We start from the raw sequence: 11,412 nt of genomic DNA on the forward strand, positions 1-11,412 counted from the left end.
CGGGGAAGGAGGGACAATCTCCTCCTGTACCAGTCAGATCTGATTTGACGGTACACTCACACAAAAATAATAAAATAAAAATTAAAAAAAAAGAAAGGTGCAGAGAATGCCTGACAAAACAGAGAAAATGGATCAACAGAGAAAATGCCAGTTCTGAGGCTGCAAAGTCCCCAAAACTGCTGCCTCTCCATACACACTTCAAAGACCTCCAACTGCGCAGTCAATAGGCTTCAGTCTAATTTCTTTTTTTATTCTCCTATATACACCCTAAGGTAACCAAAGCCACAACTCAAACAGATGGATGCACACCCATTTTATTGCTGAGTTACTCACAACCACAAAATAAATGAAAGCAACCCAAGTGCCCATCAACAAATTAATGGATAGAAAAATGATGGTACATTCACACAATGGAATACTACACAGCACTGAAAAACAATGAACTCATAAAACATTACACAACATGTGGGAGCCGATGTATGGTCATGGGTGTAACTCCTTTCACCTAACACGTATCTCCCCTTTCACCTTACCCATATTTGCCCATCCTACAAAGCAGCCACTGGTGAAGTCAAATAGCCAAAGGGATACCATTTTCGGGCTAAAAGTTATGTTGCACTTGGAAAATCTACTGTCAAGGATTCGTCAAAGTTCTAAAGAGCAAAGATGTCAGTTTAAAGACCTGATCCAAGCCATTCGTGGGGTTTTCAATTGCTTCTATTGCATCTGAAAGTTGGACAATGAATGATGACCAAAGAACTGATGCCTCTGAATTGTGGTGTTGGTGTACAGTACTGAATGTCCCGTGAACTGTCAAAAAAACAAGTCGGTCTTACAGAAAAGGCAACCAGCATGTGCTAAGTAGAGGCAAAGATGATATCACTTCATCTCACATGGTTTGAGCATGTTGTCAAGAGGGACCAGTCCTTGGAAAAAGACATCATGGTGAGAAACGTAGAGGGTCAATGAGAGACAAGAAGATCTTCAACAATATGGACTGTCACAATGATCAATAGGCTTAAGCATGTATAGACTGTGAGAATAGCACTTGACAGGGCACGGTTCCAGTCTGTTGTTTATAGGGTCCCTATGACTCATAGTCGACTTGTCTTGATGACACCGAACAGAAACAACTCATATCTCTGACTAATTTATAGTTTTTCAGCATCTCTATTCATAAGGAGTTGCACTGCAAACCCAGAGGCATATGGTTCAAATCCAACAGCGAGCTGCTCTATGGGAGAAGGATTGGCAGTCTCCTCCCGTGAGATTTACAGCCTCTGAAAACCCACTGTGAAAGGTCACCCGTCAGTTCCAACTCAATGGAACATAACAATCATCATCTCAAGTCTTCCCATTCTCCTTATCACCTTTAAAACCCACTGCCCTTTGGTCAATTCTGACTCACAGAGATTGTACAGAACGGAGCAGAACACCCATCAAGTTTCCAAGGCTGTACACTTATGGATGTAGACTAGCCCGTTACTGGTGGATTGTGGATATGATGGATCTTTGAGGCTGGTGTACTTGAACTGCCAACCTTTTGGTTAGCAGCACCATACATTGAAGCCCTCAGCCACTCAGCCCTGAGAGATCTCTTTCATTCTTTCAACTGACTACACCAACAGACATCAATCCTTATATCAACACCACTTGATAAAGTCATTCACGCATTATAAAGCTTCCAGCTTTCCACCACCACTGACCTACCAAAGTCTTCTTATCCACAAGAATGCCGGGAAAAGTATTACAGTCCTTACTGAAATCCCATCCGCAGTCACGTGCATCTACAAGTGTAAAAAGAAATAAGGGCCTAAGGCTCTTCTGTCTTGGTTGGGATTATCAAGCTCATGCCCAATGTCTTGTTCTACATGCCTCCATTTCTCATTTACTGATTCTTAGGTTTGAAAGCTGAGGTTATGTTAAAAGAAGGATGGGCAATCTCCTCCCTTCCGATTAACTGTCTCTGAGAACCTGCTGGAGGGTCAGTTGTGGTTCTGACTCGATGGTACACAATGATGCATGCAAAAATGGAGTATAACCAAATGAGATCACCAAAAATGGAGGCTGAGGACGTCGTGACGTAATTTTTCCAAAGCACTGAGAACCATGGCCCAGCCAAGCTGACTCATAACCTTAACCAGCACAAATGCCAGCACTGTTCTCAACTTATGACTTTACATCATCGCCACCCCTGTCTTGTGCCTTGGTGTTTGCTACTGTCATATGTTCAAAACAGTTGGATAGAACTTGTCGTTTTGTCGTAAATGTGAAATTGCCAGATAATGAGGTAGTAAGGAATGGATGTCTCACAAAACTCATGGCCGTGAAGTGAGAACCAACTCATTGCAGGGCAGGTTCTTACTCCTGGGCCACCAGAGCGCCCCCAAACAGCTTAGATGAGAATAACAACAAATATGGCCGGTCAGGTCAGCCAGCACCAAGCCTGCAGGGGCTCTTTCTGGTAAGCAGGGTGGAGGGAATGTGTGCCCAGCACAACACTGATGATGCGGTAACTAGACGTCCTCACCCAGCCAGGCTCCTTAATCCAGCCATTCACAAACACTTACTGGTTTGCTTGACCTGTTAGCATTCTTTAGAGTTTCTATTTGGTTTGTCACAAATTGAGGGAACAAAATTGAGTGGTGTAAGAGTGCAGGCGATCAGAATGTGGAGCGGTTCCAGGGACACCTGCCGGATAAGACCTGAGGGACAGGCTAATGCTCGGATGGCCTGAGTCACGCTCCTCTGGAGAACTACGAGACCCAGTCCAGAAGCTCACTGAAATCACTGAAGGTGAGCCAAGCTCTGTGCCGTGGTCCTTCTCCTGGGGGCAAGGTGGATGCGGTACAGGTGCACCTGTACAAGCCACTGTGTTTCAAAGCCCAGGGGAGGGGATGGTGCCAAGGAGGCTTGGTGAGGAGAGAGACCTACCCAGTTGAGGGCGTTCAAGCAATGTTTTTATTATCTGTGATGTGGAACAAAATAGAAAATGTCAGAGGCCAGCACACATGGAAATATTTGATGAAAGTTTTGCTTCAGTTGTGCTTACGTGTACGTATATACTGAGTAACAGAAATGGATTTTCCAATAGTGTGTCCTGAATCAATTAAACTTGCTATCATACGTTTCCTTCAGGGGAAATCTCCTCCCATGAGATTAACTGCCTCTGAAAACCTGCTGGAGGGTAAGCTGCACTGGTTCTGGCTCAACGGAACAAAACAACAACAATAACATGGCATTGCTTTAATTTTTTTTCAGACATCGAAGTCATTAATTCATATCACAAATGTTTATTGAACATCTACACTGTGAGGCTAAAGATACATCAACCAAAAGCACCTGGAGAATCTGTACAAGAAGTCGTGGTGGTCAGGGCTCAACCGCTAACCTAACCAGTTCAAAATCACAAAGTCGGTCTTGACGGAGAAAAGACCTGGTGATACGCTCTCCTAACGAGTTCAGACAAGGCAAAACTCAAACAGGCAAATCGACTGCCCTCGGGGTCATCTGAGGCTTCAATTTTTTTTCTTCAGTTATTTCAGCTTCAGAAATGTCAGGCCTGTTCTTTGCTTTTGATTTTCTAACCCAAGTCTCTGCATAACTCACGATAACACCTTGCTTTATCTTCTCTTCTAGAGTTTCCCTTTGAAATCTTCGGTTTGGCTCGCTCACTTCATTATTTCTTCTAGTTGCTAGAAAAGTACTGAAAAGATCTTGAGCTTCCAAATGGACAAACATCTGTCTAGGAATTGTGGCCACCGTGCTCCTTAAAGGTAAGGGAGGCAGCCAGTCCTTGGACGGGGACTCCTGTCATCCTTGGGAAAGTGGAGGTCAGAGAAGGAGAAGATGACCGTTAGGTAGAGGAAATGACACAGTGACCGCACACGAGACTGTGAGGATGGCACAGGACGGTCAGGCAAGGTTTCGATCTGTTGTACAGAGGGTCACTATGAGTTGACTGGACAGCACCTAACAACAACAACAAAGTCACTATGAGTTAAAAATAAATCTACTTACCAACAGAATCGCAATCAAATCATTGCGTAAGTATTACACATGATTACAATCTGTGCTTAATGCTGTGGATGGAAAATTGTAATTCAGGCGAGCTCTGGTGGCCTAGTGGCAAGAAGCTGCACTGCAATCTCAGAGGTACATGGTTTGAATCCACCAGATGCTCTGCTGGAGAAGGAGGAACAATCTCCTCCTGTAACAGTCAGATCTGATTTGACAGTACACACACACACAAAAAAAGAAATAAAATAAAATTTAAAAAAAAAAGAAAACTGTAATTCAGTTAGATCACCATTGTTGTTGTTGTTGTTGCTGATTGCCTTTGAGTCATTAAAAACGCTGATTCTAACCAGGAAGGAGAGGTTACAGGCCAGGTTCCTCTGAGGGCGAGTCCTGAAAGATGTGTAGAAAGGAAGAAAGTGGGAGGAAGAACTGAGCTTTCAGAAAACACCTGAGGAGGACACAATCTGAAAGGAAATTATAAGGCAGAGAAACATAGAACCTTGTAGACAAGGCTTAGACGGCATCTGGAAGAGAAAGAGATCAGGCAGGAACTTCAGATGTCCTGAGGGCAATGAGAATGTCTAACTTTTCATTTTTAAAAGCCTCAGGTAAAGGAGACCTGGTGGCTCATAGTATATCAATCTGCTAAACTCAAAGGTCAGTGGTTGAAATCTACCAGCTGCTCCTTCAGGGAAAGATGGGCCGACTCCCACCATAAATATTTACAACCTCAGGAGCCCAGTACTGGGCCACTGTGAGTTGGACCAGCTCAGCAGCATGTGTTTGGCTTGATTTTTCGAGTACAGCAGCCAGAAGAGGAGATTGTGGTGAATCTGGGGTTAGAGTGGCAATCGATGGCCAGCAAGAGAAGCAGCAGGCAGAGGCAACACTGATTTAGGACATAAAAGAAGATTCAAATCAACTGTGGAACCAAAGAAGCTCTGGTGGCACTGTGGTTAAGGCACCTGATTCCTAATGAAAAGGTTGTAAATTCAAACCCAGCAGTGTTCTCCTAAAAACTAGAAGATGAATGGGCCAACTGACCCTCAGGATTCCTTGAATAGGCAAAGAGGAGGTGAGATGCAGGCAAAGTCTCAGAGGCACAAAGTTACCACTTCTTTTTGTTTGTTTTGTTTCTATTATTTTGTGTTTGTGTGTACCATCAAATTGGATGTGACTGGTACAGGAGGAGATTGTCCCTCCTTCTCCAGCAGAGCATCTGGTGGATTCGAACCATATACCTTTTTTTTTTGTATTATTATTTTTTAAGTGTACCGTCAAATCAGATCTGACTGGTACAGGAGAGGATTGCCCCCTCCTTCTCCAGCAGAGCATCTGGTGGATTCAAACCATATACCTTTGAGATTGCAGTGCAGCTTCTTGCTACCAGGCCACCAGAGCTCCCAGGTTACTGGAACACTTTCTTTACATTTTAAAAAATTCTTTTTATTGTGATTTTAGTGAAAATTCACAAGGAGATTGGTTTTTCAATCACTCTTTTAGGCACATGTCCTCCCTCTCCTCCCCCAATTCACTCTGTAAGGCTTGCCCTGTTTCAGGTTGTTAACTGTCATGTGCATAATGCCCACTTGTCCAGTCCTTTCCAACTGTCCTTCCTCTCGCCCATTCCAGCCACTCTTCCTCAGCTCTCCACCCCAGATGAGTACTTTAAAAAAAAAAACAAAAAAAAACCCCACACAATTAAAAATAAGAAGTCATCAGCAACAGGGCTCTTATGACACATTAAATATACGCCCACAGTAACAGGTACAAATTAAGAATAATCTACGATGGAGACTTCCCCACCATATTTTAATCCATTTGTAGCTGTAACTTTCTAATAAATCTATTTACTATTTTACCCTAAAAAAAAAAGATAATAATCCATGATAAATTTTAGATTATACAAAGCAGCAGTTCACAAATACCACATTAACTGCAGCCACCGTGGAACTAAACTTTCAGGCTCTGAAATAATTCTCTCATAAATTCATGTGGCATGACTCCATTGTCAAAGGGAACTTGTCTGTCTCATTTACTGACGTCTGTCCAACGTTTAACATAGTTCACAGCACAGGGTGGGTGTTTAAATATCTAATGAACAAATTCATCCACTAGAAGGCACAGTAATTCTCCTGGTAAAATAAGACTAAAAGAGCAAGCAGCTTGCAATTGTACAAGGGAAAATTCTGCGCCATTGCACTACTTGGGCTCTGGTGGCCTCATGGTAAGGAGCTGCACTGCCAACCCAAAGGCATTCGGTTTGAACCCCCAAGTGTTCCATGGGAGAAAGATGGGCAATCTCTCCCTCTGCAATTTACAGCTTCTGAAAATCCACTGGAGGGTCAGCTATGAATCGGTTCCTACTCAGTGATCCATAACATATTTTACTATTAAACACACAAATCAAAGTGTTTCTCAGGGGAAAGGGGAGATGGGTTATTTAGCACATATTTAATGCTCCGACCCTAATCTCAGATGATAAGATTCTGTCCTTCCTGCACCAGCTTAATTTCAATATCAGAAATTCTTCCTCTGAAAATAAGCAGCTTCACTATTCTCCAACTAACAAAGTGATATGAAAAAGAACAAAAAATGTGGGAAGAATTGATGTTGAAACTATGGCATTTAGGTTATTGAAACAAGAAGGGCTACAAGAAAATTCACCAAAATAAAAACATCAATTACTGGCACTTTTTCTTTTCTCCTAGGTATTCTCCTCTTTTCCCCATTTTCTAACAAACAAGTGTGGGTTTTCTGTTGTTGTTTATTATTTTATTTTATTATTTTGTGTATGTGTACCGTCAAATCAGATCTGACTGGTACAGGAGGAGATTGTCCCTCCTTCCCCAGCAGAGCATCTGGTGGATTTGAACCATGTTCCTCTGAGACTGCAGTGCAGCTTCTTGCCACTAGGCCACCAGAGCTCCCCAAACAGGTTTTTTTTATGAACCTTTTTTGCCTCCTGCTCACAAAAGTAGCACCGATTCATAGGAGAAAATTCAGAAAGCACAGGGAGACGAATGATGTATGGCCCGCCCTCCAGAAGCAGCCAGTGCCAGCACTGCAGTGGGGCCCTCTTTCCCTGTGGACACAGGTCTACAGCTGCTGTTAGGTACCACTGAGTTCTGATTCCGTAAAAATGAAGAAACCCGTGCCCTGTCCAGCCCCATCCTCAAACCCCTACTCTATTCAAGCCCGTTGTCGAAGCAAATGGAGTTCAGCAACCAACTGGTGACCAGGCAAGGGCACAGGGTCCAAGGAAGGCAACCTTGAAGGGGCAGGAACGGGCACTGTGTGATGGTTATGTGCACAGCTGCTGATGGAGGACCCTTGATTCACACTCACGGAGTGAATCCTGCACCAAGGAAACCCCACAGGGCCATCCTACTCTGTCACATGGGGTCACCAGAGTGGGAACTGACTGGACAGTGAATGACAACTGAAGAAGAGTCACGTGAGGTGAGCTCCCTGGAATATGAGTGGAAGAGAGACAGGAAATGAAGCATGCTAGGCAATGGGAAGGTAAGCATGGGCAGAGCACCAAACAAGGCCCACCAGAGACTGTGGACACACGAGGGAAAAGGAGTGACTTGGATGGGAAAATGGATAATGACTGGCTGGACAAAGCCTTCCAGGCCAGAGGTGAGAGTCAGGGCTGGTCCTTTCCCTAGAAGGGATGATTACAGTCCAAGGAGCAAGGCACTGACTTTTACCGCTCCTGTCGGTTTGGACCACCAACCTTCCAGTTAACAGTGCAACCCATAACCCACTCAACCACCAGGGCTCCTTTTAAAGGCACAGAGCAAGTACCCCTCAAACTAACCACCATCCTAGTTCATTCACTCACACAAGGCTTGATGTTTACCTGACCACTGAGCTCTCCACAGACCCAAGAGCACACGTGTCCACACAAAACTTGTAAATGAATGCTCCCAGCAGTAGATTTCTAATCAAACAGTCCAAAAAGTGGAAACAACCAAATGCTAACTGATGACTGGTTAAGTAAAATGTGGTAAATCTTCATAACAAAATCATCTTCAGCTGTAAAAAAAGGAAGTGGTGATATACAGTACAAAATGCATGACCCCTGAAAGCATGATATCAAGTGAAAGCCGGACATAAAGGGTCAGTCCTGGTGGTGCAGAGCATAATGTGCTGGGCTGCTAAAGAGAAGTTGGCAGCTTAAACCCACCTGCTTCTCAGTGAGAGAAAGACAGAGAAGTCTCCTCCCAGGAAGGTTTTACAGCCTCAGAAAAGCAATGTAGGATCATATGCATTGGACTCAACATGATGGCAATGGTATACCTATGTTGTTGTTGTTGTTATCGCACTGTCTCAGACACTCCCATCCTGATTATCCCAGTCACTGAATCAATCCACCTCATAGAAGGACTTCCTCTCCTGCGCTGTCCCTCCACCCTCCCAAGCATGATGTCCCTCTCTAAGGACAGATCTCTCCTCACAACATGTCCAAAGTATGTTAGACGGAGCCTCAGAATCCTTGCCTCTAAGGAGCCACCCGGTTTAACCCTTTCCAGGACAAATCTGTTTTCTTAGCAGTCCATGGTATTCTCAATACTCTTCTCCAGCACCACAGCTCAAAGGCATCAATTCTCCTTCTCTCCTCCTTGGTCATTGTCCAACTCTCCGATGCATAACAGGTGATTGCAAAGACCATGGCCTGTATCAGATGCACCTTAGTCTCCAAAGAGACACCATTGCTCTTCAGCACTTTGGAGCGGTTCCTAACAGCAGACTTTCCCATTGCAATGCGCCTGTTAATTTCCTGGCTGCTGGTGCCAAGACTGTTGACTATGGAGCCAAGCAAACTAAAGCTGTGTACAATCTCAATCTCTTCACCATCCATCCTGATGCTGCCAACTGGTCCAGTGGTGAGAATCTTTGTCTTCTTGACATTGAGACTCAATCCATATTGTAGGCTGCAGTCCTTGACACTCTGCAGCAGGCGCTTCAGGTCCTCTTCAGTTTCAGCAAGCAGGGTTGTGTCATCCGCATAACGCAGATTGTTGATAGATCTTCCACCAATCTTGACCCCACATTTCTCCTCATAGAGCCCAGCCTCCCGGATAATCTGTTCTGCATATAGGTTGAAAAGGTATGGAGATAGGATGCATCCCTGGTGTACACCCTTCCCAATTTTGAACCATGCAGTGTTCCCTTGCATATAAAGCCCACATTAAGTAAATCTATTAAGAGAAAGGAAATCTAAACAGAATGTTCCTTAATCACATTGTCAGAAGAGACCAACTGCTAGACAAGAACGTCATGTGAGGTAAAGGAGGGGGGTCTGTAGAAAAGAAGAGATCTGAGGGAAATGGATACACAATCAACAGACACATCAGGAGATGGCACAGGGCCAAGCAACACTTGTTGGTTCCCCAGAGTGGAAGTGGACCTGGCACCTAACCACACTGAGAAAGCAGAAAGTAGACTGGCAGTTTCCAAAGCTGGAAGGGGAAGAGGCAGGGGAGAGGGGTGGAACTGCTAGGTTCTGGTGCTAGAGTTGTAAAACTGATTACCTTGCTAGGTGCACAGTTCTGGGCATCTTCTAAAAACCCACTGGATTGTACAATTTAAATAGATGTGTTGTATGTAAATTATATCTCAATAAAGAAAGGATGTCTGAGCACCTCTGGCAATATGTTAAAGTTGTTGGAAATCCAACAAAGAAAAAATACACAGACTCTGCCCTCAAGGCTCTAACCTTCAGCTAAGAGCAATTTACAGAAAGAGATAAAGCTCACAGATTGTCCAAACATACCTAGCCTAGACCTCAGTGATTCAGACGTCCAGAAAAAGAAATAATTTACCATATGTTCATTCATACATACAAAGAATTTCTTACAAAGAAAAACTAAGTGCCTGCTTAACAGCTTAAATTTTTTTCTTATTTATAAAATTGATAGTGGATTGAGGTGGTTGTTTTAAGCATTTGTACATGTATAATAAGTTCATGTTTTGAATTTCTCAAAAGCAAATGATTAAAATCTGTTAATACAATACAGCAAGGCTCAGTTGAAATGTGAGTGTTACAAATTTATGGGTTTGCTGTAAGGAGGTGGTAAACTTTTCCAGCACTTTCCACTGGAAGACAAATGAGTGAATACTGTGAAGGAGAAGTGCCATATAATAAAACCGAGCCTTTAAGAATTAGTCACAAACGGGAAAGCAGTGGACTCTGAAAACTCACTTATATCAAAAGAATTAGTCACTTAATGTTCAACCACAACGCTGGAAATTAAGACTACTGATAACTGTTGCCAGGGACACAGTGAAGCCAAATTTCTTCGTGTTTTAAAAAAACAAAAACCCCAAAACAAAACCAAAGCCACCACGTAAACTTAAGGAGGGGGAAGAGGGTAAATTTGGTGTGAACCTCCGTGGCCAACACCTGCCAGAAACTTTCCCAGAATAAGAGTGAACCAATGGTAACTTTCGACACACACGGTGGAAGCAGTGCTGCATAAAGCACCTCGCCGGAGTTTACCAAGTGCTAAAAAAAGTTTACTCTCTTCTCTGGGGGAGGAACAGGACCAAAGCCGCAATCAGAGCTACGCGTACGGCCGGCCGCGCAGGGCGCAAAGAGTCAACGGCACAGCTCCAGCGCACAGCATCCGCGCCCGAGTCCTGCAGGGGCCTTCAGGTTACCCGGGGGAGCCCAGCTCCAGCCCCGAGCCAGCCTGGCCCTGCCCACGCCGCTCCAGCGCCTGGCATTCCACGCGCCGTCCCCACTCGCGTGCGCTCAGGACGCACAGTCCACCCGCAGAGCGTGGTTCCGGGCAGCCTGGTGCCGAAGCCGAGAAGATGCATAAGGTCCAGGCCGGGGAGAAGGTCTGGCTGCGGAGCCCTGATCGGAGACAGCCTGGCCTCAATCCCGTAGACCGTGACAGTCCGCGAGGGGAGGCCCCCAGGGCGCACCGGGCCCGGGCCCCCGTGCAGTGCGCAGCACCCCGGGCGGGGAAAGAAGGGAAGCGGTCGGGATGCCCAGGCCACCGCAGCCGCCGGAAGGAGCGGGACCTCAGCCCTCTAGACCCCGGCGCTGGGACCGAACCCCTGGAGGGGCGGGGCAGCTGTCACTGACTCCGCCTCCCGCGCCGCCGGTGAGACATTTCGGCGACACGGACAGAGCGCCCCGGACGCCGCATCCCCGGGACCTGCGCCGCGGGGGCCCATCCCCCACAGCCCTTCAGCGCTCCCTGCCCCCCGGAACAGCGGTTACCTGGCGCGCGGGCGGGGTCGCGGACGCGACCGGGCGGAGGAGGACCCGAAGGATGGCAGCCGCCTCCGACCCGCGGAGATTTCGTGAATTTGAGAGACTTGTTCCGCACTGGGAGACAGCTGTCTCCTGCGCACGCGCAGAGGACCCCG

At 45.7% G+C, this 11,412-nt stretch overlaps 1 protein-coding gene across 1 annotated transcript in view; it reads right to left on the minus strand.

Moving 5' to 3' along the window:
• Window positions 1-11,403, minus strand: part of KDM4C (lysine (K)-specific demethylase 4C) — a 311,865-nt gene extending 300,462 nt beyond the window's left edge. The window contains exon 1 of the mRNA XM_006881356.1: window positions 11,264-11,403. The gene's annotated coding sequence lies outside the window, so the exon portion shown is untranslated. The remainder of the gene's footprint in view (window positions 1-11,263) is intronic.
• Window positions 11,404-11,412: the final 9 nt, after the last annotated feature.

This window comes from Elephantulus edwardii, unplaced genomic scaffold, assembly GCF_000299155.1.
Source record: "Elephantulus edwardii isolate Elephantulus edwardi_28Jun2011 unplaced genomic scaffold, EleEdw1.0 scaffold00014, whole genome shotgun sequence".
Classification (NCBI taxonomy): domain Eukaryota; kingdom Metazoa; phylum Chordata; class Mammalia; order Macroscelidea; family Macroscelididae; genus Elephantulus; species Elephantulus edwardii.